Source organism: Rhinatrema bivittatum, chromosome 3, assembly GCF_901001135.1.
Source record: "Rhinatrema bivittatum chromosome 3, aRhiBiv1.1, whole genome shotgun sequence".
Classification (NCBI taxonomy): domain Eukaryota; kingdom Metazoa; phylum Chordata; class Amphibia; order Gymnophiona; family Rhinatrematidae; genus Rhinatrema; species Rhinatrema bivittatum.
The window spans coordinates 75213701-75239495 of NC_042617.1; positions in this window are offsets into that span (position 1 = coordinate 75213701).

The window sequence follows — 25795 nt, forward strand, 5'->3', positions numbered from 1 at the left end:
GAGAAATGGAACAAAAATATTAGACAACAAAATGAAGCAAGGAGTGAAACCAATTTGTTTTCTCCCATGCACACGCCCTAGGAGGTGTCTTCGGCTGAAGTGAAAAGATGTGCAGTGCTGTATACATGTTAGCCAGTGGTTGTGAGTACATTTTTTGTGTGCAAATTTTGTTCTCGATGTAAGTTTTGCAAAAAAAAAAAAGTGTTGGCACAACCACTCGCTACTGTGTGCGCACCCATTAGTGCTTCTCCATGCAAATCAAGGTATTAGCTATTAATCGCCAGTGCAGAGACACTTAACTTGTGCTTTCATAACAATGCAATTGTAACTCTTGTCAAGAGGTGGAGTAAGATTTCCGGGGCTAGTGTTAGTGCGAGGATGAAACTGAAGTTCGTGTTGCCAGGCATCCTGTACTAGGAATTTATGTGCAGAAAACCTGTGCTACAAACACAATTGCGTGTTTTGTGCAGAGAACATGTTGCACAGCCACTCCATGACCTGAAGAAAATCTTTTCTTGATGTATTACACTTTGAATCAGATTCTATTTCCTTGGTTGATAAATTGAATTGTATTTCTTGCCAGTTACTATGCACTCCAGTGCTACACAGAATCAGACGCCTCACTTGGGCCCAGATTCATCGAGATGCTATGTTTTTTCGCAGGAGGGTCTCACTATCGCTAGGGGGTGTCGCTACAATACTGGGGGCTCTCTCCTGAAAACACATTGTGGCTCAATGATGCATTCTTTTGTGTCATGACAAAACACTGGGACACAAAAGAAGGCAGTGAGTGGCCCTTTAACATGATGGCAGCCCCAACCTCCCCCCATCCTCTGGCCCCCCTCCAGAGCCCCCCTACCCCCTTCTGGTTGGCGCCATTTTGGAAAATGGCATTGAACTGATTGTGCCTCAGCCATGCCGAGGGAGGGGCTATGGTGCTGTTGTGGGGTGGGGGTGGGATTCTTGATGTGTCGGGGGGCCTGAGTGATGGGGAGGGGTTCTTGAGTCTTTGAGGGTCCGGGGAGTGGGAGGCTTTCTTGAGCTGTCGGGGGGCATGGGAGAGAGGGTCTTGGCTTCAGGGGGGGGGGGGGCTTGGACATCTGGAGTTTCCCAAATGGTTTACTCTAGTGGCTGAGAAACTACCTGGATGTTGTCTTTCCCTGCTATGTGTACTGCTGAGACTTCAAGGAACTCCGCCTCAATCACTGCCATTATTAGGGCTGTCTCCTCTGCCAGAGGCTTGATGTTGATGTAGAATATTGCTGTGGCATTGTCCAAGTAGACCTGTATTGCTTTGCCTTGCAGCTGCCCCCGGAAATGGCATAAAGAAAGCCTGATGGCCCTCAAATCCAACCAATTCATGGAGCAGGCTGCTTCCTAAGGAGACCAGATTCCTTGAGCTACTTGTCCCTGACAAAGTGCTCCCCACCCCTGGCAACTGGCATCCATTGTTACTATTATCCATGATGGCATCCGCAGGCTGGTTCCTTCTGTCAGAATGCTTCAAGTCAATCATCAGCGCAAGCTCCTTTTGACCTGTTTTGGCAATCGGAATCTTTTGTCAGACTCTTGACTTTGTAGCAACTGGGCCTGCAGGGGCCGCATCCTGGCTCTTGACCATGGTACTTCCCCAATCATTGAGGCCATGGAGCCCAACACCTGCAGCTATCTCCAGCTAAGTGGGTATGTGTGTGTGTGTGTGTGTGTGTGTGTGGGCCCCCCCCCCCCCCCCAGTCCGGACTATGAATTACCCTTATGATTGGGGTGTGGACTACCACATGAGAAATTATATTTATTAATATGATTTATCTTCGGGTTTGTAGCCTGAATGGGGGTTGAGACAGGGTCCCAGTCACCTTGATACCACAATTCTGTGCCCTTCCCAATCTTTCACTTGTTGCACCACAGACCAGATAAAATCATCACACCAAAATAAAACAGCAATTAATGTTTTTACTAGTATTATGTAAGAAGACAGCAAATTCAACCAGAACATTAAATGGTAAAAGTACAGTAGTGAAAGTATAATATAAACTTGCAGTTTTCTTATTTTAAATCAAGCAATGTAAAAATAGCACCAGTTATGGCCTGTTAACCAGGGTAACCAACATACTCATATGGATAGTAAAAATTTTTTAAAATAAATAAATAAATAAGGAACACTAAAAGAGAGAGGCTAGGGGAAAAACAATGAAGTACAGAGCTTTCAAAAATTGTCTTTACCCCTAAGAACTAAAAAAATGATGGAGGAGGAACAGATCCACTCCAATGTTACCAGTTTATAAAGGGTGCACCCAGTCCCAAATACAAAATTGTGTGGAAAAAAATTGAGAAAATGAAGATGTCCCTTTTGATGGTGGAGCTGGTTAGATGACAAACCAAACAGGTGAGCACTGCAATGTGTGGAAGGTCTCTCTTTGTCCTGGGGAGCTTCCTCTTTCCCTTGTGATTTTATATTTAGCTCTGCTATGAAGCAAGAACTGCTGTCTGTCTCTCTATTTCCTCAGAGCATAGACTTTTGTCTCTCCCTCTTGATAATTAGTTCTTCAGGAGAAGAACTGATTGCAGAGCAGCCAGAAGCACTCCTCTCTTCCTGGCTCCTGGCTCCAAATCCTGGCCATCCTCACCCCTCACACACAGAGAGAGCCAGCCAATTTGCACCTTTTCTTTCTTAAATGGTCTCCCAGCATTCCCTTGGCTTCCTCCTCTGCTGGCTATGTAGTGCTGTTCTCTGGGCAGGCTAAATAGTACTGCCCTTTTCCCAACATGTTAACACTGTGAGCACTGGATGCTGGTTCTTGTAGAACATTTGACATACATATTTGAGCAGAAGGGGTTTTGATGTATTTTTATATTCCTTCACCTTGACTGTGGCAGCTTGCATTCTCTTTCGGGTTGAAAAACCCTATTTGGCAGGTCCAAAACACATCATTCAAATCCAGACTCAGCTCAGTCCACATTTTAATCCTCCAACACATAATAAACTTGTGGGTGCAGGATCCTGGCTTATAGTACATTGCTAAAAGTGGCTCCTAGCAGGTCCTTTATTTGCTCCTAAATCTTCTTTACCCTCCTTTTGGTGAGGCATACCTCTTCTTTCTTTGTGTCGAACTGAATCCTCAAGTTCCCCAGGGTCTATGTTGGGTACACCTGGCTTTTTGCCTTGTTTACCACCCATCTTAATCCTTCTAAAACCTGTATGACTCTTTTGGTTGCAAGGCAACCTTGCTATGCTGAGCCTGCTCTAATGAGCCAGTCATCCAGATAAGGATGGACTCTGATTCCCTCCTTGCGCAGGAAGGCCGCTATCACTACCGTTACCTTTGTGAAGGTCCTTGGTGCTATTGCCAAGCCAACGGTAGTGCTCTGAACTGATAATGCTGCCCTATGATTACAAATCATATATATTAGGGGTGTGCATTCGTTCCCTACGAATTGGGAATCCGCAACGTATAGGGCCATATTCGTTGTATTGTGGGGAAGCGAAATGTATTGCGATTCCCCACGAATACAATGAATCTTCGCCGAATTATTCGGCCGCCTAAAGGAGCCAATTTAAACATACCCCCCACCCTCCTGACCCCCCCCCAAGACTTACCAAAACTCCCTGGTGGTCCAGCGGGGGGTCCAGGAGCCATCCCCTGCACTCAAACCCTCGGCTGCCGGTTTCAAAATGGCACCGATAGCCTTTGACCTACTATGTCACAGGGGCTACCGGTGCCATTGGTCAGCCCCTTTCACATGGCTATCGGCACCATCTTGTGCTCCTACCATGTGACAGGGGCTGACCAATAGCACCGGTAGCCCCTGTGACACAGTAAGGGCAAAGGCTATCGGCGCCATTTTGATTACTGGCAGCCGATGGCCCGAGTGCAGGAGATTGCTCCCGGACCCCCGCTGGACCACCAGGGACTTTTGGCAAGTCTTGGGGGACCCTACTGACCCCCACAAGACTTGGGTCACTCCCAGACTTGGGGTCCGGGAGCGACCTCCTGCATTCGGGCCGTCGGTTGCCAGTATTCAAAATGGCGCCGATTGCCTTTGCCCTCGCTATGACACAGGGGCCGACGGTCGGCCCCTGTGACATGGTGAGGGCAAAGGCGATCGGCTGCCAGGATCTCCTAGTCTGTTGATCGCATATCCTGGATAGTTGTGTGGCTAGGGAAGGCCTTAGCTGGTTTATTTATTCCAGTAAAAATGGGATTCTCCCTCATCTTAGTATCCTTGATTTGTTCCTACTTTAGGCTTATAATTTGTGACACTTTGGCTATCAAAGCTCCCAGTTCCTGTCATCTAAAGAGCCTCATGGTTGAATCTTGTAATTCACTTTCCTCTTCTCAGGCTACCTCTTCCTGAGAAGAGGTCTCCAAATCTTCCTTTTCCCAACTGGGGCCTCTACATCAGGCCTCCACCCCTCCCACAAGGGGTGGGTCTTTGTCTTTTTTCTCGGGGGAGTGCCTGCCATGCCTTGCCTGCCCTAATAGCCAGAATGAAGTCTGAGGAGAACTCACCTTCTGCCTCTTGCTGCAGGAATCCTGGCCTCTGCCTTTGTTTCGACGGGCATGGCCCTCCCTATGAAGCTACTGACGAGTGTCGCGAGTGTCCTGCTACCACTTCCAACAGCGGCTGGAGAGATACATTTGCAGCAGTGCACTGATCGCTACCACTAGCCCTTCCTCCCTCCTCCATTACGGCCTGCTTTTCTCCATCGCAATTGCAGCAAAAGGAGCTGGCGATGCTAGGGACGCACCTGGCTCCACACTTGGCACACTTCCTGCCCTTCTCCATAAGGGCTGTGCTTCAGGCTGGTCAACTCTGACTCCACCCCCCCTTTTTATTTTTCATTCCTTGTGGCTTTAGTAGACCAGAGGTCCTGAACCACTGGCTGCCCTGGGGAAGGATGAACAGACCTTTCAGAGGTTGTCATCCCTTGGCTACTTCCCCACCCAGCCCCAAGCTTCCTGGCAAATCGACCCTAAGGAGGGCTGTTGCCCTGGGGTCTACCTCTCTCTTCTGTTGGACCAGCGTAGCTCCAGATTCCCCACACCATCTGTTGGAGGAAGAGACTACTGACAATCTCCCTGCTGGATCAGCCTATTTACAGCTGACATCACAGAGAGCAGTCAAACACTCTGCCCTCACCTGCTGGTAGGAAGGAGAATCCCAAAAGTACACTGGTCTGGCAGGATGATCAGGAAAGAGGCAGTTTAGGGGTGTTCCAGGGAGAGGTTCGGATGTAAGTGCACAAGTTGCTACTTTGTAAGAGATCTATGCACATACATTATTGAAATTCTCTATATACTTTTAGACCTGCTAATTGACTTGCACAATTGAAATCATGCTTGTCTGTTGTCTGCAGCTTTTGGGTGGGTCTGGGTGAACAGGTCGGGGTTTAGGGTGAAGTGCTGGAGGGTCTAAGTGAACTGGTGAAGGTCTGGAAGAACTGATGGAAATATTGGAGAACTGATGAATTCAAGTACACATGTAAGTATTTTCAGAAGTAGAGTACATACACATTTTATAAAATACTTGTTTCTACGTTTACTTCTGGATTATTATGCTTGCATTGTTATAATGAATATGCTTGTAAAATCTATGTGCATAATTTTGTAAAATGGATAGAGAAAATATGCATGTTCTTCCTGCATTACAAATATATGCCTATACTGAAACATACATGCATAATTTCAGGGCAGAAATATATGGTATTTTATAAACTGTGCAGTTCCTGCCATCTAGTTTATAAAAAAATAGCATAAATCTCCGCAGGAACACTTATAAGCACAAATGATGTACCATGTACCATTTTGAAAGTTGGGCTCTCTGTGTAAAATATTGGTTCTAAAAAACCTTGGAGCCAATTTTCAAAAGCCATTTAGATGGATAAGTCAAACGTTATCCATCTAAATAACACAAATGGCATATTCAGCCATTTATCCTGCTACATTATAGCTGGATAACTACTTATCCATCTATAATTTATCCAGATGGATATCTTCAAAAGATATCTGGGTAAGTAGCACTTTTTCCAGAAACTTGAAAAGGAAACAAAATATCCACAAAACCCCCAAGAATTAAAGGGACCTATGGCTCGATTTTGTGTCTCCTCCACGTAATATCAAAGTTGTCCTATCAGTCTTTGTAATCCCCCCACCACACATCTTTAAAATTAATGAAGCTGTCGTGCGCCCAGCCCCCCACCCCCGCGCAACAAATTCCCTGATCACAATGCTTGCAGGGTATTCAGTCTCGCTCCCTCAGTCCCCTTTCACCTCCCAAAAGTGTTGCCCGTCCTCCCTCCATCACCCCCCCGGACTACAGCAGTCTCACCCCCTCAACCCCCCTCTCCCCTATATTAAAAGAAACATGGAACCCATATGGCTTTAGGCCTGTTGTAACATGTAATGGGTGTGGGCTTGGTCCTCAGAAAGCCATGAATAAACAAACAATTACAATATAGTAAACCTTCCATGCCAAAAACAACACTAACTGCCAACATTCAAAGTACATCCTTACCTATGAAAAGGCATCACTGCAAATATTACATCAGGATCGAAAACACCAATATACTTTCTATTTAGAAAACAAAATAAGCCAGGCTGCCTAAAATACCTGTAAAATAAAAAAAATACATGTACCTAAAAATCTTGTACAAAAACTTTAAAAACTACATAAGTTCCTTCTTCAGATGTCAGATCAAAGAAAGTGCAAATAGGGTAAGGTGAATGCCCCCACCACAGAGTGTCTGAAAACAAAATACAGGAGGGCAGAGAAATCTCAAATGTCAATTATCTTCAAACTTAAAAAGATTTTTAGTTATAGTTTCAAAGAAGTATTTATGTGCTGGGGAATCACCAAATCCCTTGAAGACCCTGACCACACGCCCCTGCTTGATCAGAAGAACTGGTGAGGCTATGCCCTTCTCACCTTCCCTCCTCTCTTATCTAATTTACCTCCCTGTCGCACCCCAATCCTCCCTGGCTCTTCCCCCGACTTTCTGAGCTCAAAACTCCCCAACAGGAGGAGAATCAGCACTTACCCGCTTCCGGTGAACTCAGCTTCTGTCAAAGCTGTGCTGGAAGCATAAACCTCGTGTAGTGTGCGCTTTCAGCACAGATTTAGCAGAAGCTGTGTTCACCGGATGCGGATAAGGGCTGACCCCACTCCGGGAGGGGATTTTTGAGCTTGGGAAGTGGGGGAAAAAAGTTTGATCATGCAGTTGGATTAGCAAAAAATGCTGCAAAAACAGGAGGACAATAGTGGATATCTGGGGTGTCACCCCAAGCTGATCTTCCATCCACTCAGCTCCCCCATCATGTGATTGCAGCACTATATCTATGAGGAAAAGACAAGGACAATATCTCTCTACTGCAGGTTAGGCAGCCTATAATTTCAGTATTAACGGTAACTAAAGTGTATGTCCTGTTTCATTTTTATGCTGGTGCTGTTCATTAACCCAGATAGAAATAAGCTGGCAGAACTTAATGATCCATATATGCACTGGATGACATATACATATACAATATTCCAAATTAATTCACCATTTTCACTAACATTATCGCACTAAATGCCACATGAAAAGCTATAGTTACCACATGATACCTACAATATTGCTGAAATAAAACAGTTACTCACTTGGGTACCTCATTCTTTACAATAATTTTTTTAAACAGAATATTCCCCCTGAGTAATTTTAGCAAAAAGAGGAGTGAGTTTCCTCTGACCTGACAGCTGTAGGTGGCATTAGAAATGAACTAAGGATTTATCTACGTTCAAGCTTTGCCAGCCATGATTAGAAATTTTGATTTTTTTCCAGACTTGGATCACGATGTTCTACAAACTGCTCAAGATTAAAAGAAAGCTGTGCTTTCCATATGCTGTTAATATTACTGTCATGGTTCATGCCGGCTATGCGGGGATTTCCCCCAGCAGGAGTAGGGCCAGACTCTGAGCCGAGGCTGGAATGGGTCTTCTGCCAATACTGCTCACCTCCCACATAGGTTGAGCCCTTGGGAGGAATTAACTGAAACATGGTATAGGCTGGAAGCTGGAACCAAGCGCAGGCTAGGCGCTGGAACAAGGCACCTGCTGGGAGTTGGTTCCAGTCAGGGCTGGAGGCAAGGCTGGCACTGAAGGCAGACAGGGCTGAACACATGGACTAGAACCAAGGGCAAGGTTAGGGCTGGAGACAAGGCCTGGAACAGGAGACAATCCTGGGACTGAAGCTAGGAAAACAAGGGCTGGATATGAGGGTAAGACCTTGACCGGACAGGACAAAGACTGGTCTGGTCTGGACAAGGATAAGACTAGAACAAACCTCAACAAACAGGAAGGTCAAAATAGGGCATAAGGCTGGCTAAGGGAACATAGAAGGTCTAAAGGCCACAAGGCACAATACGGAGGCCCAAGTGGTGACGAGCAAGGCAGAAAGGCCTGAAAGGCCACAGAGCAAGGCAGGAAGGTCAAGGTAGGCCACAAGTCAAGGCAGGAGGCCAAGGCAGGAAATCAAGGCATGGAAACACAGATGGCAAGGTCAAGGAGTTGAGGTGACTTGAAGAGGCAAGGAAGGAATGTACAGGCTGTGTTAAGTAGGATTGAAACTGCCACATCATGTGATGTAGTAGGCCAGATTGACAAACTAAAGAGTAGCAAATCACCTGGACCAGATGGTATGCCCCCCGGGGCTCTGAAGGAACTCAAAAATGAAATTTCAGATCTATTAGTTAAAATGTGTAACCTATCATTAAAATCTTCCATTGTGCCTGAAGACTGGTGGTGGCCAATGTAATCTCAATATTTAAAAAGGGCTCTGGGGTGATCTAAGAAACTAGACCAGTGAGCCTGACTTCAGTGCCAGGAAAAATAGTGGAAACTTTTCTAAAGATCAAAATCACAGAGCATATAGAAAGACATGGTTTAATGGAACACAATCAGCATGGATTTACCCAAGGGAAGACTTGCCTCACAAATCTGCTTCATTTTTTTTAACGGGTTAATAAACATGTGAATAAAGGTGAGCCACTAGATGGGATAGGAGGCGGTGTCCCAGATTACAAACTGGTTAAAAGACAGGAAACAGAGTAGGATTAAATGTTCAGTTTTCTCAGTGGAAAAGGGTAAACTTGCAGGGGATTCAGTCTCGTTCCCTCAGTCCCCTTTCACCTCCCAAAAGTGTCACCCGTCCTCCCTCCATCCCCCCCCCCCCCCCCAAGACTACAGTAGTGTCACCCCCTCAACCCCTTCTCCCCTATATTAAAAGAAACAAGGAACCCATATGGCTTTAGGCCTGTTGTAACATGTAATGGGTGTGGATTTGGTCCTCAGAAAGCCATGAAAAAACAAACAATTACAATATAGTAAACCTCAGAGATCTGTACTTGGACCGGTGCTTTTCAATATATTAATAAATGATCTGGAAAGGAATACGATGAATTATGTAATCAAATTTGCAGATAATACAAAATTATTCATAGTAGTTAAATCGCAAGCGGATTGGGATAAATTGCAGGAGGACCTTGCGAGACTGGAAGATTGGGCATCGAAATGGCAGATGAAATTTAATGTGGAAAAGTGCAAGGTGATGCATCTAAGGAAAAATAATCCATGCTTTAGTTACACGATGTTAGGTTCCATATTAGGAGCTACCACCCAGGAAAAAGATCTAGTGTCATAGTACATAATACATTGAAATTGTTAGTTCAGTGTACTGCGGCAGTCAAAAAGGCAAACAGAATGTTAGGAATTATTAGGAAGGGAATGGTTAATAAAAAGGAAAATGTCATAAGCCTCTGTATTTGCTCAATGGTGAGACCGCACCCTAAGTACTGTGTACAATTCTTTCTGGTCACCGCATCTCAAAAAAGATATAGTTGCAATGGAGAAGGTACAGAGAAGGGTGATCAAAATGGTAAAGGGGATGGAACAACTCCCCTATGAGGAAAGGCTGAAGAGGTTAGGGCTGTTCAGCTTGGAGAAGAGTCGGCTGAGGCAGGATATGATAGAGGTCTTTAAAATCATAAGATGTCTAGAACTGGTAAATGTGAATCGGTTATTTACTCTTTTGGATAATAGAAGGACTAGAGGGGTACTCCATGATGTTAGCAAGTAGCATATTTAAAACTAATCGGAGAAAATTCTTTTTCACTCATTGAATAATTAAGCTCTGGAATTTGTTGCCAGAGGATGTGGTTAGTGCAGTTAGTGTACCTGGGTTTAAAAAAAGGTTTGGATAAGTTCTTGGAGGAGAAGTCCATTAACTGCTATTAATCAAATTGCTATTTCTGGCATCAGTAGCATGGGTTCTACTTAGTGTTTTGGTACTTGCCAGGGACTTGTAGCCTAGTTTGGCCCCTTTGGAAATAGGATGCTGGGCTTGATGAACTCTTGGTCTGACCCAGGATAGCAATTTCTTATGTTCTTATGATCATGAAAGAGGTAACTAGAACAGCTGTGAGTGAGGTTCACTGCTGACCTCTACTGGCTGAGAGGTTGCATAGCAGGCAGAATCATGACAGTTTATAAATCACATGGGGGCTGATGTAATAAATGTGCTAACCCTAGCATCAGTTTTTCCAGGCTAACATAACTCCAGTATGTAATAGGGGTTTTAGTGTGGAAAAAAATCCTGGGTTAAAATCAGCACTAGGTGTAGCACAGTAACGTGTAAATGCAATGGTAATAAAGGAATTAGGTATTCTCTTGCACTGCAGGAAAGATAACTAAAGTAGGAATGTTTAAGTGCAATTTTTTTTACCATCAGAAATATAACTCATGGTTCATAGCTGGAATACTTATGCAGCCTCTCCAAGCCGAGGAGAAATATTAGGGAAGAAATACAACAGGGGTTTTCATTTCTTTTTTTTTTTTTTGTCATAAACTACCATATTCATCTGAGGAATGGCAAAGCATTAATCATGTAAGAGTGAAGTCTTTTCAGGAAAGGAAAGTGAGATCTCGCTCACTGAAATAATGAAAGGGGCTATCCTTATTGAATTTTTAATATATTTCACCTCTTGCAATTTAGAGCAAATCTCTCCACATTCTGGACCTAACTGAAGCATACCAATTCCACATCCTATATAGGCTAGGAGAAGGTAAAACTGTTACTCTCACTCAGCTCTGCTCCTAGCTCCTAAATTAACCACACACACACACACACACACACACAAACTCATGGGTCGTGGAGGAGGAAGAGTTGCTGTCATCTTCAGTTACTCATTGGCCCTGGAGGTAGTGACTACTAAACAGATAGAAAAATCTGACTGCCTAGTAGCAAAGCTCCAGGCAATAAGGGACCTAAAATCTTTCTTATCTACCGCCTACCTGATAGCCACCCTGACTCTTTCCTTAAACTATCTGAATTCCTATGTGACATCGCTACTACTTCTACTCACAACCTCCTGGTTCTAGGAGATTTCGACATTTATGCAGAATCCTCCCTCAAAAGGGCACACCGCCAGCTTCCAGCACAACAAGGATGACCTTGGCCTCATCCAACTAATCAAGGTCCCTACGCACAGACATGGTCACACTCTCAACCTAATTTTCCAATCTACAAGCACCAAGATAGACTCAGTATCAATGGTCCCATTTCCTGGTCAGACCATAAACTTGTCCCGACCACCATACTATACCCAAATCAAATCAACCAGGAAACTATCCCTCCAGAAGTTCTATTCCAGCAATGAAATAATGTATTCTCTATTGCAATTGAGACTCTAATCCCTCTCAGATCCAATCTCACCAGAACCTGCAGGAATTCTCCATAGTTCCATGAAGGTCTTCTTCGCCTAAAACAATTCCAACAACTCGAACAGGCATGGCAGTAATATAAAACTGATATCAACCTTTGTCTCTGCAAAGAGCACTCCAAAAAATACAAAGTTGCCATCCAGGAAGCCAAAAAAGACTACATTTCCAAACAACTAGAAATGTCCATGAATCACACAAGTAAACTTTTTGACCTGGTGCGAAAACTCTCCAAACTGGAAACTCAAGCTCCTTCTACCAACACATAGGGTCACACAACTGAAGACTTTGTCAAATTCTTCACTGAAAAAATAAAAGCTATTTGTTCCTCCTTTCATCCCACCACCTACTGCACCCCTGGCACCAACCAACCCATTAAGGCAACAATCACACAGGCGAATTCTGTTCAACTCCTTCCAAACTTGATCCTGTTGTCTAACTTCAAAGCAAACCCCCTATGAGAAGTGATAATGTAGATACAGCGAAAGAAAACATAAAATTTATATTTACCGGTCCCGGGCTGTATCCTGTTTCTGTCTCTGTTGGGGTAGCTGGTGGTCACTGGAGCTGTGGAGACCCAAGAAAAAAATTGGCTCAAGATTTAAATTTAAAAAAATAAGCAGACCCTGTGTCTGTGGGGCATGGGGGGAGGGGGGCATGGAAAGCATGGCCACAGTTTTTTTAATTTATAGAGGCTCCGAGGGATTGCGGGCCCTGAGAGCATGGTCACAGAGTTTTTTTTTATTTCGAAGGCCTAGAGGGGGGCGTAACAGTGGCTGCAGGTGAGTGGCAGCATGTCACATTTTGAAAATGAAAGCAGCTCTCAACCATGAGTGCAGGAGGTGCCACGGGAGCCTGGGGAGCTTTTGGTAGCTAAGAAGTGGTAGGCTATGAGTTCGTGTCCCAGAGTAGGTGGTGTATGAGGCTGCCGCAGCTGCTCCAGAATCCCAATGTCTGCTGGGCTGGCTGAGGGGTTTAAAAAAGAAAAAAAAATTATGTAATCGCACAGTTGGCAGGTTGAGTCAAATGTCAGTCCTGAGATCACTGCCGCTGCAATGTTGAGGGGCCTTAGGAAAACCTTGGCGCAGCATGCAGGTGCAGGCTCGGGTCCTCACTGACAACAGCAATAAGGGCAGCAGGTGGCCAAAGAAGTGCCCAATAGCATTTAAAAAGTTAAAAAAGGGAAAATATTAAATTTAAATATTTTAAAGTGTAGCGATTTTGGTGGGCTCCCACCCAAATGTTAAATTCCAGGAAGCATATTGGCATACCCAGCACCATGGACTTAAAACACTCAAAATTCAATAAAATTGAATAATTTGATGGTGGTGGTCAGGTGAGGGAAGGCAGCTAATCTGATCCAAATTGGAATTTAGGTCTAAAAATATTGATTTGAGGAGATATTTGAACTATTTGGTAGAGGGGTCCCTGAGGACCATAAAAGTAGTCAGAACAACTCAGAAAAATGTATTTGTTAGTGGTGAACTTCAGAAAAAAGCCCAGGAAAGATGATTCCACTTTTAGTTTCACATAAAATTCTTTAGCTTTTAAATTATGGATATAGAGTGTTCTGAGAGTATTCCTGAGGGGATTTTTGTGGAATTTAGTTACAGTAGGGTGTCCCTGGAAGGTGTGTGGGTGAGGAGAGTGAGTTTGTATTCATTTTTGTGCTTTTGAGACAAATGTACACTTTATTTGAGTAAATGTATTCATTTTTACTTTGAATTTCAATACTGGCCATGGAAAAAAAATAAGATCCGTCGGCTGAAGATAGCAGGGAGATGGTATCTAGGGAACTTGTATCCTAGGAGACATCATAGCAATGGAATGCTTCCTGAAAGCCAAGATGCTGAGGGACCAGTATAATTACCCTTTAAATGGGCAAAGCACAGTCAATTTTATTTTTTTTTATTGAATTATAGAAAATTCTAATATTCCCAGAAATATTTCTATTCACTGGGGACATAGACTGATTAGTTTGGATTTGGATATATGGAGCTATAGAGTCAGGATGAATAAGACAAGTAATATCTGAATGATGACATCACTGAAAGCAGGAATCTCTCTGAAGATAACACACCACAGTTTAAAATACTGTGAGGAGATCTGCACCTGCTGTATGACCGGAGAGGAGGCTGTGCTGTCAGTCTCTGCCACTGAGGCCTAGGTTTCCACTCAAACACTTTAAAAAGAATTAAAACATTAATAAATGTGTGACTGTGTGCATATGAGAGGCTGTCATATAATTTAAAAGCCTGGAAAAGGTAGGTAAAGGAGAAACAGATTAATTTCAAGAGACAGCTGATTTGTGCAATTTATTCAGCTTATTTACCCCTAGATTCATCAAAATGCTATAAATTTTGTATAAATAATGCCCTTGATAAAAAAAAAAAAGGGGGGGGGGAGACAGAGAGAGATCTCATATTAGTCATCTATTTATATCACTATAGGAGGGTCATCTAGTAACTCGAGGTGAGGTTTTGGTGGTGGTCTAGGGTTTGGGGGCCAGTTTTACATACACAATGAGATGTATAAACAGCACTGTACACATCAGTGAAGATTTGATGTGATTTGGAATGAGGAAAGGTACACAAAGATGAGTTTTCTACAAAATAGTCTTGCCCTAGCTTGATGCACTCTGTACCTGGGTCCTATCAAGCGAGGGCGAGAGAACACTGTAGAAATCTCAACTTTGTGTTCCTTTCCTCATTCCAAATCTTCTAGTCTTGCAAGGTCCTCCTACAATTCATCGCAATCCATTTGAGATTTAACTACTCTACATGATTTTGTGTCATCCGCAAATTTGATCACTTCACTCATTGTACCCCTTTCCAGATCAATTATAAATATATTAAAAAGCACTGGTCCAAGTACAGATCCCTGAGGCACTCCACTCTTTACCTTTTTCTACTGTGAAAACTGACAATTTAATCCTACTCTCTGCTCCTATCTTTTAACCAGCTTGCAATCCACAAAAGGACATCGCTTCCTATATCCCAAGACTTTTTAGTTTTCTTAGAAGCCTCTCATGTGGGACTTTGTTGACTGCCTTCTGAAAATCCAAATAAACCACATATACTGGTTCACCTTTGTCCACATGTTTATTTACCCCTTCAAAAAAATGTAGATTTCTGAGGCTAATTTTGGGTAAATCCATGTTGGCTATGTCCCATCAAACCATGTCTATCTAAATGTTTTGTGATTTTATTCTTTATAACAGTTTCCACAATTTTTCCCGGCACTGAAGTGAGGCTCACTGGTCTATAGTTTCCTGGATCTTCCCTGGATTCCTTTTTAAATACAGGGGATACACTGGCCATCTTCCAGTCTTCAGGTACATCGGATTTCAAATTCTCTCTTAGCCTATCTTATCAATGTCTTATATTTAAGAACATAAGAACATAAGAAAATGCCATACTGGGTCAGACCAAGGGTCCATCAAGCCCAGCATCCTTTTCCAACAGTGGCCAATCCAGGCCATAAGAACCTGGCAAGTACCCAAAAACTAAGTCTATTCCATGTTACCACTGCTAATGGCAGTGGCTATTCTCTAATGGACTTCTCCTCCAAGAACTTATCCAATCCTTTTTTAAACACAGCTATACTAACTGCACTAACCACATCCTCTGGCAACAAATTCCAGAGTTTAATTGTGCATTGAGTAAAAAAGAACTTTCTCCGATTAGTTTTAAATGTGCCCCATGATAACTTCATGGAGTGCCCCCTAGTCTTTCTACTATCCGAAAGAGTAAATAACCGATTCACATCTACCCGTTCTAGACCTCTCATGATTTTAAACATCTCTATCATATCCCCCCTCAGTCGTCTCTTCTCCAAGCTGAAAAGTCCTAACCTCTTTAGTCTTTCCTCATAGGGGAGCTGTTCCATTCCCCTTATCATTTTGGTAGCCCTTCTCTGTACCTTCTCCATAGCAATTATATCTTTTTTGAGATGTGGCGACCAGAATTGTACACAGTATTCAAGGTGCGGTCTCACCATGGAGCGATACAGAGGCATTATGACATTTTCCGTTTTATTCACCATTCCCTTTCTAATAATTCCCAACATTCTGTTTGCTTTTTTGACTGCCGCAGCACACTGAACTGACGATTTCAATGTGTTATCCACTATGACACCTAGATCTCTTTCTTGCGTTGTAGCACCTAATATGGAACCCAACTTTGTGTAATTATAGCATGGGTTATTTTTCCCTATATGCATCACCTTGCACTTATCCACATTAAATTTCATCTGCCATTTGGATGCCCAATTTTCCAATCTCACAAGGTCTTCCTGCAATTTATCACTTGTCGTATTTCTTCCGATGGATCCTTCCAGTTTTTGGCTAAAATAGTCTCTTTCACCTCACCCTTTAATCATGCCGTAATTGTTTTGCCTTCCTTCCACCTTTCTTAAGGTGTGGAATACATCTGGACTGTGCTTCTAGGATGGTATTTTTTAACAATGTCCATGCCTTTGCACACTTTTTACCTTTGAAGCTGCACCTTTCAGTTTTTTTCTAACTATAGTTAAAATTCTTACTGCAAGGTTCCTGACTCAGCACTATGCGATTTGGCAGATCTATTCTTATGAATCACTCAAGCTAGGTGTTTCGCACTTCTTACCAGATGCTATAGGGAATATCTTTGTATTTTAGTTAACCAAAGTTATTCTGTCCACGATGACAGTCTTCTGTTCAGTTACTCACATAACTCTACTATTAAAAGTTGTCTTTTTTTTAATATTTTAAATTATTTTGTTGGCTTTTTCTTCCATCCTTGAGCATACAAGGGATACAAGTTTATGAATAGTAGTCTCGGATCACATTGCTTCTTGTAGTGATTGGCAGACCAGAGACCTATCTCATGGCCTGTTGCTCTTATCTCCAGCCTGGGCCCAACCAAGTGCACTCCCAGCTTCACGGCCGGCCTCCCCGTGCAAGCACAGTTGGTCGCAGCATCTGTCTCCAGGTCCCCGCCGTGTGCCCCCGGCAGCGGGCTGTCTCTCCTGCACACAGTGGGATGTCGCATATGCCCCTCCTGCAGGTTGCCCTCTTTCTATGCGGCAGTATACACCAACAGCACCGCCTTTATTGGGCCAGTGGCAGGAAGTATCCGGTATCACTTCCTCATGATGTCAACAGTTCTGCCCTATAAAGGACTGAGGCCTTCACTCCTCCAGTACCTTAGCAATAGGTTATCTCATCTGAGAAGTGCTTTGTCACCACATTCTGGTTCCTGCTTCCTGCTCTTCATTCCTGTCTCCAGTTCCTGTTGTGTGTTGCTCCTGTGTCTCTGTGTTATATTCCAGGGTTCCTGATAGTCTGGTTGTTCCAAGTCTTCATCTTTGTGGTCAGTTCTCCCTTGTCTGTCTTCAGCATCTCATCTTGCCTCTGTGGTCCTCTATCTGCTCTCCTCCCTGGATTGGATTTCTGGCTTGACCTCAGATTGGACCTCAATGTTGCTTGACTTCTACCTGCCCTGACCTTCTGCCTGAACCTCGTTACCAACCGGATTCTGCCTGCCTCTGAATTACACTTCAGAACATAAGAACATAAGAAATTGCCATGCTGGGTCAGACCAAGGGTCCATCAAGCCCAGCATCCTGTTTCCAACAGAGGCCAAACCAGGCTACAAGAACCTGGCAATTACGGAAACACTAAGAACATCCCATGCTACTGATGCAATTAATAGCAGTGGCTATTCCCTAAGTAAACTTGATTAATAGCCGTTAATGGACTTCTCCAAGAACTTATCCAAACGTCCTTCGAACCCAGCTACACCAACTGCACTAACCACATCCTCTGGCAACAAATTCCAGAGCCCCATCGTGCATTGAGTGAAAAAGAACTTTCTCCGATTAGTCTTAAATGTACGACTTGCTAACTTCATGGAATGCCCCCTAGTCCTTCTATTATTCAAAAGTATAAATAACCGATTCACATCTACTCGTTCAAGACCTCTCATGATCTTAAAGACATCCATCATATCCCCCCTCAGCCATCTCCTCTCCAAGCCAAACCACCCCAACCTCTTCAGCCCCTCCTCATAGGGGAACCGTTCCATCCCCCCCATCACCCCGGTCGCCCCTCTCTGCACCCTCTCCATCGCAACTATATGTTGCTGACTCTGTTGCCTACTGCCTGCTGACCTGACTCGCTCTTCACTGCTGGCCTGCCAAGTTCTCTCTTTTTCGGATCTTCATCTCACAGGGGCCTGCGCCTAAGTCCAGCTGGTCTCAGCACCCGAGGGCTCAAGGGGAATGAGGGCTGGTATTGGTGAAGCTCCAGTTGGACCCCTACGCCAGCCAGCTCTACCTGCTGACAGTGGGGACCTGCAGGGCTCCTCCCTGCAGGTAGTGCCAACCCTACCTCGACTCAAGGGTCCACTTCGGCTACACTTCTTTGGTGTGCCATGGTGCTAATTTGTCAGGATCTTGCCTTTCACGTTAAAATAATACTTTTAAGGGTATGAACACTATAAAATAATGTTAAACAACTGCAAATAAGTATTTTAGAAAAGTTGATTTACAAATTATCTTGGTTGAAGTAATGCTTTAATCTGCTATATCCTATATGCTACCTTGTTTCTTGCACAAATTATTTAATAATTTCTACTTCTATTCATCTGTAAGAGTAAAAGGATGTGGCTTTTTTTAGCTTGTTGCAAATAGTACCAACAGAACCTCAAAATGCTTTGCAAACATAAGTGGGAGGAAATTTAGGATATAGTCTGCTATCCAGTCCTTTCTCCCAACCAGCAGAAGAGCCATCTCCCCTCCATCAGCTGTACAACTCAATTTAATGTTCCCTAATAGATCTATTTCCTGAAAGCTCGATAAGGCTTGTGTTACTACTTAGCATTTATACGCATTAACACGATCATGTTACTGGTAACATGGATGTTCGCATTAAAATTGGATCAAGCTTGACTGACATGTAAAATTATGATAATCAGCCCACATACATGTAGTGCAGTTTGCTTTAATGCAAAAATCCGAGCTAATGCTAATGCAATGTCTGCAGGTGAGGACTATGAACAAAAAGTGGACAATTGTGCTAAATAAATATATAGGCGTCACTGTGTACAGGAGCTTCAGATCATGCCACACAATTTTAAATGACAGACATGGCCTGCAAAGATGCAGTTGAATCTGATTCTAAGGCACTAGCGCCTGATTTCATTTTCACCTGTATGCTCAGCTCTCATTTCTGGGGCAATTAGTTCTTTTCCTTTTTACCTTTTCCCCGAACTCCTGTCCACAGCCATTATCATTGCCTTCCCCTTTCACTCTCAGCTCGCCTTCTGATCACCACTAGACATGGATTTTCTGCCGCTATTTCTCTGATGAGCTGAAGAAGAGAATACAGGCTCTTGGAACTGGAGATATTGTGGTCTCTGAGAAAGCATGCTTTTTCTAAGCAATGCATCCAAGTCAGTAGCATCCCTTGATCTCCTTGCAGCTCTTTTTACAAATAACACAATTAAATAAAGGTAATGGAGCATTCAGTAGTTCTAAAAGATGTACAGTTTTACATTTGTCTCCTGTATCTTAAATTCTATTTACCTTCCTCTGTCTATTGAGATTATGTCAGACTAGGACAGATGTCATCAGCAATTTCCTTCATGGTGTAGACTGTCTTCTGCAACTATTTCTCCATTTTTCCTTGTCTGCAATCAACTTTCTGTCTCGGAATGATCCTTGCACTTTACTCCTAGAATTTCATTTCATGTGCTGTTGCTTCTGACAAATCTTTTTTTTTTTTCTTTCTATTCTCGCCTTTTGTAAATTAAAGTATAAATTGATATACTTTTGGCTACTTGTCTATTTGTATCAGCTCCAAAATGTGAGCCTGTGTTCTTTCGTTTCCCAATGCAGTCAATGTAATACTGAAGGTTTATAATAGCATTACCTACATTCGTCTGCAAATGCTTTGAAATTGCAAAGAAAAGTCTACTCGATGACTGCTGGAATTTCATTTTTATTGTGCATTTTCAATTTCAGTCCTTTCCTTGCCTCCCATTCATATCACTTATTCTTATGCTTTCCTTTCTTTTGTGTCCCTCTCCCTCTTTCCCCCCTCTCACCACTTTTTCCCCAATGCTGACTGCCAACAAATCAAGGGCCAAGTGACTGAGTCAACTTAGGTTGTTCATGTCCCATCCAGTTGTGAAATCTGTGCCTAGTCTTTGAAGAGGAAACAGCATGTAATTGACAGTGATAGTTTTTCTGCTGAAAGGAGTTAAAAAGTGCAAAGTCAGATAATCGGTCACAGCTAAAAAAAAAAAAAGAGTAAAAATGTATAGCAACATGAGCCCAGCTATTGTAACTGTTCAATACTCACTATAAAACTGTCTACATCAGAGCAAGAAAAACAACCTTATATAAAACCAGGTTTTCTGAAATTGCAGAGCTTAAAATAAAGGTAGGAGTTCAGGCACAAGGAAGAGGCAATTAGTGAACCATCATTTCCTCAAAAGTGTTATGTGTTCACAAACAGTCTGCAGAAGAGTCATTTAATTTGCACACTGGTTATATTAGGAGTACTTATGTTAGTAGATGGGTTCATGCATCTTTTATGGAATATTTTGTATGTATGTTTATTTATTTAATGATTATTGTAATATGTCTATGGTTTTCTATGATTATGAATGTTTTATCTGCAAATGCTGAGATCATTGGAACGGCAGTTGATAAATCCTTTCAAATAAATAAAATAAATATTTAAGGACAGATTTTAAATGCCCGGCGCACGTAAATCCCGGCCTTACGCACACCGGGCGAATCTTCCAAGAGGCCCAGCCATGCGCGTAAAGGCTGGGACATGCTCAGGTGCCGGGCTTCTTGGAAGGGGCGGTTCGGAGGGTGTGTTTTGGTTGGGAGGGGCAGGGCGGGGGTGGGCCAGGACAGCGCCATTGTTCGCTGTCCTGGAGCCTTGCATGCAGGCCGGCTGCCGGCACGCGCAAGTTACTTCAGGTCGGGCCCTGAAGTAACTTGAAAAATAAAAGGTAAATAAATGTTTAAATGGTTTTTAGAGGGTAGGGAGGACAAGGGAAGGGGAAGGGGAAGGGAGGTTAGAGTAGGAAAGTTCCCTCCCAGTCCATTCCTAAATTGGAGCGGACTGGGAGGGAACTGGACAAGGCCCTGATGCGTCACTGGCACGCGCATGTTATAAAATTGTGCATCCATGTGTGCGCGCTGGGTAGCATGTGCACATGGATGCACGCGTGCATTTTAAAAAAATGTACCCCTTAATGTACTCTTTCTTTTGAGATATTTGCATAAATGGCATGCAGATATCAACTCATGACTGTGAATAAACAGTGGCGCAAGTTGACGTATTCTCCTCAAACGCAATGATATGAATGAAGCCTTCAGGAAGAGCCTCAAAAAAGGGATTTCTCCCATTTTCTGCCTACTGCGGACATCAACCCTTTAGAAAGATCTACAGAATGTAAGTTGTAGAAAATTCTTGTTCCTATTTATGCTATGAAGCTTTTCTCTTTCATGTATTCCTATCTCCTTCTCTTCCTCCTTTCTGCATACAAATTGTTTCACATTCAAAAAGGGGGCTTTGCTATCTCAGAGAAGACACATTTTCCTCATAAGTTGTGCTTGAAACATGAAAAAACATGTCAGATTTGCTGCACTGTGCTTACAGATATTTATCAATGCTTCAGTCTTGCTTTTTTTGAAGAGATGATCAAAATGACAAATCCCACCTCTGCTGCTTGCCTGTGGGTGAGATTTGTTGGATTGTGATCCTCATTATACAGTCTCAATAATCAGAGAAAAAATTGCATTTTTTAACTTGCTCAGAGGCTTTGGTTATTTTCATTGATTAATTGAGCTTGTATTATTGCAATTGGTAAACCTTACCTGTGGGCAATAACTCAGATGAGAGGGTTTATGATCATGGTCACTGGTCATTACTTTGCCCATTTCTATTAATTTGTGTGGTTATTATTTACACGGGATAAGCAATGTACACAAGATAATTTATTAAAGCCCTGTTCAAAAGGTCAACAATCCAGGTTTTATCACGGTGACAGATGTAAAGGTGACCTCATTCTTGGTCTCCAGAATAGGTCACAGCTCTCACTCCTGCACCACATTGCTTGCATCAGCTACACGTTGTATTATTTCTGCATTTAAGGAGCACAAAAAAGTGAAACGGAAAAAATGATGTTTCTTTTAAAATAACCTGTTCTACAGTGTGATGGATTGCTATAATAGGGGAATCATTTCTCATAACAGAGTGATTTCTCCATTGCAGTGCATACAATGGATCAATGCTTGAGGACATCTTCACTATATAAGGAAATTCACAGTAAAAGAAATTGCTAGATGAGAAACATATTCCACTAATTCAACACAATGGATACATATATAATGCACAACCAACTATGACACACAAGAATAATGCCATATTATAAAGAAAAACAGCTTCTACCAACATACTGAACCCCAGTTTTAAACAGTGGATTGAACATTACTCATCTCCCAGAGTCCAGTTTATTTCACATTCTGAAAAACTTCCACCAGCATGGTGTAAATAAATGCATCAATCAACAGTGAAGGGTAAAAATGGAAATGGAAATCAGAGCCTAGGACGACTGCATATTGAGGGGCTAAGAATGGATTTTAGTTTTTCTTTTTTTTTTTTTTTTTTAGCCAGAGAACAGAAATAGAGAGCTACAAGTCAGTTTAAGCAAGTCAGTCAAGAATTTTATTGCTCTGATTATTTAATTTCATTTTTTTCTCCATTTAAATTTCACCTTTCACGAGACTGGTCAGCCACTTCAAAGCAAATTACATTCAGGTATCATAGGTGTTTCCCTATTCTCAGAAGGTTTAGAATCTTAGGGCCTGCTTTATGATGGCTTTTCTCTCATTCTGAATCTATGAGGACAATTCTATGTAAATTAGGCACGCACCCCTAGATTTATCAAAATGCTATAAATATAGCCCATGGTGGGTGGGGGGAGAGAAAAAGAGAGAGAGAGAGAGACTCTCTACATGTACCACTGTACAGGGGAACTTTGAATCAGAGTGGGTTTCGGACGGTGAGGTGGGGTTTGGGGGGGTATCGTAACAGAAATATTCTGAGGTATTCATATTAATATTGACATCACTAAACATTTGTAGTCATTATAATGGATGAAAAGTATAACAAGAGGAGTTGATTTGTACAATGCTGCCTCTGCTACCTGCATTCTACAAATCAACCCTCTCTCTCAAAATATTTTCGCCGTAACGCAAGACTATTGCAAGCACAATGCACCAAACAATAGTGTAGTTATTTCCTGAGCTAAATCCTGTGTTGCTGTATTGCATCAGATGCTAATGGCCCTCATTTCCATTAACTCCATCCAAACTCTTCCCACTGGAATACTCAATGTTGAATTTACACTGCGTTATTTATCGCGTGCATTAGGGCATTAATGCATGTGATAACACCTTACCGCATGTATTAAGGACCTATCGTGAAATGATAAATGACTCTAAGTTTATACCTGAGGCAATGGAAGGTGAAGTGACTTGCCCAAGATCATAAGGAGTGGCAACAGGATTTCCACCCTAGCTTCCCTGTTTGCAGCCTTTTTCTCTAACTACTAGACTCTCCTCCACACCTAGGTTTATATTATTACCAGAGATGTGACTGCCTTTTCAATTAGCATAATTTAAGAGAACCTGAAGACTTAGGCGAACACAATTATTTTTCCCGACAGACATGATAGCACTGAAACTTTACATTTTGCTACCTACTTCCTGGAAAAACTCTCATCTTCGGCGCTTGGTATGTGGCTGCTGAGTCAATGTGCTCCCGCTCCTCCTGGATTTTATCCTGCTGTTATTCTTCCACCCATGGTTGAAAAACAGTCAGGAACACTCCTATAAGGTCTCTGCCAATCATGTGGTAAGACCAAATTGTGCTCCCTAAAAGAACTCTCAAAAAATTAGTGGAGAAGCCGGCAACTAAGGAGGAGGCATCCTCTAATGAAGAATCCATGGGAGAGACAGGCCTCCCAGAATACATGCTGGGCACTATCCAGGAGGTAATGGGCAAAATCAGTGCTAAGATAAAGACCTGGTGGCAACGGTTACGGAGAACTCTATTCGGCTCGATACTTTTCAGGAATGAGTTGAGGAGGTCAAAATGGCGGCATCCAACAGGAGCAGGCAACTAGACAAACTGGAGAAACTGATGCAGCAGCTGTCTGAAAAGCAGGATAAGGCAGAGAACCACAGTCATCACAACAACGTGCATATAGTTGGCTTCCTTGAGGGTACAAAGGCCCTAGATGCGATGGGGTTTTTCACCAAATGACTTTTCCAAGCACTATAGCTACAGACCTGTTGCGTCCGTTGCTGCTCGATGCCCTCACTCCACCCTCTTTACCTCTGTGGCGACTCCCTCCGGGTCTGATGGACGTCTGGATGCCGCTGCGTCTCCATGCCGTCTCCCTCCGGCGTCCCCGGACCGGCTCGATGCTGCAGATCCGCCATGTTGCCTGATGACCTAGGGCGTGCGTGTGCGTGCGCTCTGACTGAAGTACCAGCAAGGGCGCAAACCTCAGGGGCGTCCCCCTGAGATGACATCATCCGCTTCCAATATTTAAAGGTCTCTAATTCACTATCAAATTGAGTTAGCAAGGAACGGAATGGAATGGAGTGGAGAAGATACGGATATAGATCAGGTTATGATTCCTCCAAGCTACTCTGCCTCCTCGGACTTACCAGAGGTACCCGCTCCTCGGGGGCCTCGCTCTTTTCTTTACTTTCAGATTACAGATAGGAGCCGGTACTCGCTCCTCGAGGGCCCATGTTCCTGGACAGTCAGAAGATTCTCTACTGCCTGGAAGCTATCGCTGCTACAAACAATTGTGAGTTACCATCGCTCTCTCAGAACACCTGGAGCCAGGTACTCGCTCCTCGAGGGCCTAACCCTTTCCAGCTCCTGAGCTCCATTGAGACCTTATGTGAGTTTTGTCATCTAGTTCTGTTCATGAACTCTGTCGTCTCTGCCTACTCACTTTCTATAGTTTCTCAACAGCTCAGCTATCCTGGATCACGGTTCCATTATCTGAGGGACTACAGTCCTGCCGTGCATATCAGCTCACTACTGCCACCTCTGGTGGTTTCATAAACCTGTTTAATAAAAGAACTAATGTGTGTCTGATTCCATACTCAAGCCTAGCCAGTGGTCCCTCTCAGGATATCCTCCCGGGGGCATGGACACCTGCCACCGACCCAGGGATCCACCCACTACTATATCAGATTCATTACAGATTGCTACTCCAAGCATCAGATCAACTATAGATTGCTAGCTCCTCCTTCTTAGGAGTTAAGCATAACAGAATCTGAACAGATTGCTAACTACTATCTGATTGCTCCGCCCATTGGGCATGGAATCACTACAGATTGCTAGCTCCACCTACGGAGTACATCAGATAGCTAACTCCTAGCAGCAAAACCTCACAGAACACTAACAGATTGCTAACTCCTCCTTCTTTAGGAGCCAAACACAAACAAGACCGCCAAACCCTGTCTCAAGGTGGAAAGAGAATATAGAACTTTGGATCCAAAACCCACGGGGAGCTTGAGACCAAGACAGTACTAGTGCGCCTTCATAATTATATTGACAAGATCAAGATTTTGGACACAGCCAGAAATATTGCAGACTTGAATCGCAATGGCCAACAAATATATGTGTTCTAGGACTTCTTAGCAGAACTTAAAAAAAAACCCACCAAGGTTTTAATGAAGCAAAACGGCTCCTTCATCAAACTGGAGCACAATACGCCTTGCTCTACCCGGCGCAATGCCATTCTTCACATCCACTGCTGAAGCTGAGCAATAGCTAGAAACTTCCCAGACGCTGTAGGAATCTATTGCTGAGTCTCAAATTCTAAAGCTGCAGGGTGCACTCTGGAGGAGCGAGAGCTTGTTTTGTTTATCTGCCATAAATGCTGGGGTGGGTGGGGTGTTGGGTGTGTGCATTCTTGGGGGTTTGGGTGAATGGGGGGAGTGGTAGCTAGGACTT